Source organism: Panulirus ornatus, chromosome 42, assembly GCF_036320965.1.
Source record: "Panulirus ornatus isolate Po-2019 chromosome 42, ASM3632096v1, whole genome shotgun sequence".
Taxonomy (NCBI): Eukaryota; Metazoa; Arthropoda; class Malacostraca; order Decapoda; family Palinuridae; genus Panulirus; species Panulirus ornatus.
Window position 1 is genome coordinate 27,529,818 of NC_092265.1, and position 3,958 is coordinate 27,533,775.

Genomic DNA, 3,958 nt, shown 5'->3' on the forward strand with positions numbered 1-3,958 from the left:
ATATAATTTATATTATATACATTACCACATTTCCTGCACTTTCCATCACAAATTTGCTGAGGTCATAACCTTGTAGTTACCATTACCTTACAACCTTAAGGATGGTGGTCTACAACACCTCTAGATTGATGGAGAAAACGAAAAGTTTCGTTTTACTATTAAGACCACAGAAATGCGGTAATTCCACTTCACTACCACTAACTACTAGTTATTCTACTTGTTGATTTTCACGGCTAAGATTTTCATCCTCTGAGCGAAGCCATACAATAATCGTCCTTATCTACTCTGAGCATTGGATAGCCTCCTGATGATCAAGATTGCTGTTTTGGTTGTCCGTTTCCCTTGTTACTGCTGCGCCTCACTGCACACCTTACATGAGTGCCTTCCACAGTATTAGGGACAGCTGCTGGGCCTCACTGTAGCTACTTCTGGGACGGTTGCCAATCTTCCTCGTATTCTCTCATGACCACAACGCCAGACCGACTCCCGCCATCAGGCCGAAACGCACAAACATTTCTGACAAAATTGAGACAAACGCTTTCGCGTTAGTTTTGACACCAAGTGAATTTATACGACAACTACGTTCAAGATGCTTGGTTTTTCGTTCATGGATTGAACAGAAGCAACCAACGATGGTTGCTACTGCCCAATCCATGAAGTCCCCCCCACCACGGAAAGGTAACCAAGCTTCGGGGGGGATGGGTGTTTACCCTGACGCCAACGGAGAAACTCAATATTAGTGCAGAGATCTTTTCCTCGATATAGAAAGTGTAGCCGGACTCCGCCCTCATGAGGTTACTGCACGACAGCAAAGATCACCCTTTGGTAGGCTGTGCTATAGGCAGCACAGCTCCGTCAAAGATCTCACTCCATAAGTGAACTTATATAGATTCCTTTTTTAACATTTTGTCTTGTCTATAAGGAACTCATCAGTTCTTCTCCAGTGAAAGCAAAAAATCATCGAGAAATTCATTTGTCTTCTCAATATCAGGATCTTGTGACTCTGTGTGGGGGACGGGGCTGGTGGGCTGTGTGTCTGGCTGTGTCTGGAGAGCGGTGCTGGTGGTCTCTGTGACTGGTTGTGTCTGGGGACCGGGGCTGGTGGTCTCTGTGACTTGCTGTGTCTGGGAAGCGGGGCTGGTGGTCTCTGTGACTTGCTGTGTCTGGAGATCAGGGGAAGTCTTGGGTATAAATTTCAATATACTGTGAGCGATATCGTCTCTCAACCGATCCCTCTCGATCTTCTCTTGCACGGCCTTCATGATACGTTTGGGCGGCTTTCTCCATTTTCTTTGCATTTCAGTTGGTGATCCTGCGCCATCGAGCCACATGATACCAGAATAGTATCGTTCCTGTTTCCCAACGGGTCCAATCTTGGTGTCACACATGATGCCGAGTGAACCCAAATGGCGGCCGATGTTTACGTTGGAAGCCACGGGCTCGTTATGTATCTTGCAGTAACTTTCATACCGTTGCTGCAGCTCTTTCCTGCTGATAAGGTACCGCTTCATAGTAATAGTCTTTCCCTTCATTTGAACGAAGGTATTCATGAAACTAACAAAGGAAGCCTTTCCTTTGTAATCCCGTTTGTAGTAACAGAAAGCCATTGAAGACGTGGATTGTGTCAGGCGAAGTTACACAGACTAACAAGATAGTCCTATATTCAATGGTCCTGTATCAGCACTGAACTCGAAATACGTCAGAGCGACAATTTCAACCCAAGGCTGGAGGGCCAATTGATGATATTCTCACGTCTTGCTCAACCAAGTAACCTCGGTTAGACCTTGCTTATATTTAAATATAGTAAAGCTAATATAGTGAAGCTTGATGATGCTATTCATATGTAAGTTGCAATGTAGTCTGTATATATATATATATATATATATATATATATATATATATATATATATATATATATATATATATATATATATATATATATATATACATATATATATATATATATATATATATATATATATATATATATATATATATATATATATATATATATATATATATATATATATATATATATATATATATATATATATATATATATATATATATATATATATATATTTTTTTTTTTTTTTCAATAATGGATGGAACTTTGGCTCCAAAGGTGATTTTGTTGTTGGAGTGGGACCTCCAGCCATTCTGTCTACCTTTTCCCTTTCTAGACATGTGGTGGTGCATTGGGTAGTGTGGCAACCTTCGTCTTCATCTTTTTGGGTGCAGGATTGCAAACCTCGTGGAGTAGTTGTGGGGTTTGCTTCTTTGCTGCACCCGACATAGCCATCTGGGCGTAGCTATCTACCCGGGCTGGTGGGTCAGCCAGCATAGCTACACGCTCACTCGGTACCTGGGCTGGTGGACGAGCAGCCTTCCTTTCTTCCATGGCTACAGTCTGCCTAACGACTTGGGGTTGTGGAGCAGCCATCCTTACTACCACCCAGGTTGGTTGGGCAGCCTTCTTTCGTTTCTTTGCTACACCTTTCTGGTTGGGCTGGTTGGGCAACCTTCTTTTTCCTCTTCTTCGATACAACCTGCCAACCGAATTCGTCTGCTGGTGGGTCCGTTTCTTTCATGGATACAACCTCTGTAGCCACTTGGGCTGGCCGGTCAACCTTCGGTTGTAGGTAAAAGTATATAAATAGAATAATGTGGTTATCATCAGCAGCCAGAGGCCATTCCTCCCTCCTTGTCTGCAGAGTTCTTGATTTTCTGGAAAGTTCTACGAGATTCTGGTAAGATAAATACCATTGAGAAGACGTTGTTAGGGGACAGTCAGGTTCAGTTTAGAGTTGGTTGTGGGATGGTTCTTTTACTGTGTCGTATCAGCCAGATGGGTATTTCTTTTCACAATTTTCGTTAAAGTTTCTGTTTTCTAGAGGCATAATCTAGAACACTATTTTCCATATGTTTATCATTTTTGTTGTTATAGTTTCATTATCATCATTAGTTTTGTTATTGTTGACTTTCAGATATTTGATGTTTTGTTTGTGATTCCCGTGGAAGTGTCTGACATCTTGCTAGAAGACTTTCTGGTCACAATATTTCTGCACTGGGGAGTTGATCGTATTCTTTTATTGCAGGTTTTGTTATTATCTTGCTTTACATTAAGGTCTACTGGAGGTTTTCCCAATGCTGGTTGAACATATGTCCAGCAACAGAAAATGGCGTAAGATACAGTATTGATGAGACTTATCTATCTATATACATATCTAAATATCGCTCTATCAGTCTATCAATCTAACCATGTATTTATCTATCTATCTATTTATCTATCTTTATCTGAAAGTCAACAATAATAAAATCATTGATATATGAAGTATAACAACGTCATCTCAATGGCAATTATCTCACCAGAATCTTCTAGAACCTTCCAGAAAACTATGAACTCTGCAGGCAGGGAGGGAGGAATGGTCTCCGGCTATTGATAAAACCATATTATTCCATATATATGTTTATATATACATATTTATATATATATATGAATGTATATATAACGTACAGAATAATGCGGCCATCATCAGTATCGAAGAAAACTGAAAAGATGAGGTCCCACCGAGATTCGAACTCGGATTGCTGGATCCAAAGTCCAGAGTGCTAACCCTTACACCATGGGACCTGATAAGAAAAGATGTGATTTCATCTAAATGTTTTACATATAATCAACCAGAGGCCATTCCTCCCTCCCTGCCTGCAGGGTTCAAGGTTTTCTAGAAGGTTCTCGAAGATTCTGGTAAGATCATTACCTTTGAGAGGTCGTCGTTAGGTGACAGTCAGGTTCACTCTATGGTTGGTGTTTGTAGTTGGTTGTCCGAGGATGTTGTTATACTTGATCAATTTTGTAATTGTTGACTTTCAGGTAGGAAGTACTCATTTACGATGCATCCTTGTACTCACAACAACCTTATGAGTCACTTCAAGATTTATCTTCACTACAACTTTA

At 40.5% G+C, this 3,958-nt stretch overlaps 1 non-coding gene across 1 annotated transcript; it reads right to left on the reverse strand.

Annotated features, from left to right (window-relative positions):
* Positions 1-3,562: 3,562 nt before the first annotated feature.
* Positions 3,563-3,634, reverse strand: TRNAQ-UUG (transfer RNA glutamine (anticodon UUG)). Its single transcript has one exon. It is a non-coding gene; the product is annotated as a tRNA-Gln (tRNA).
* Between the last annotated feature and the right edge of the window lie 324 nt (positions 3,635-3,958).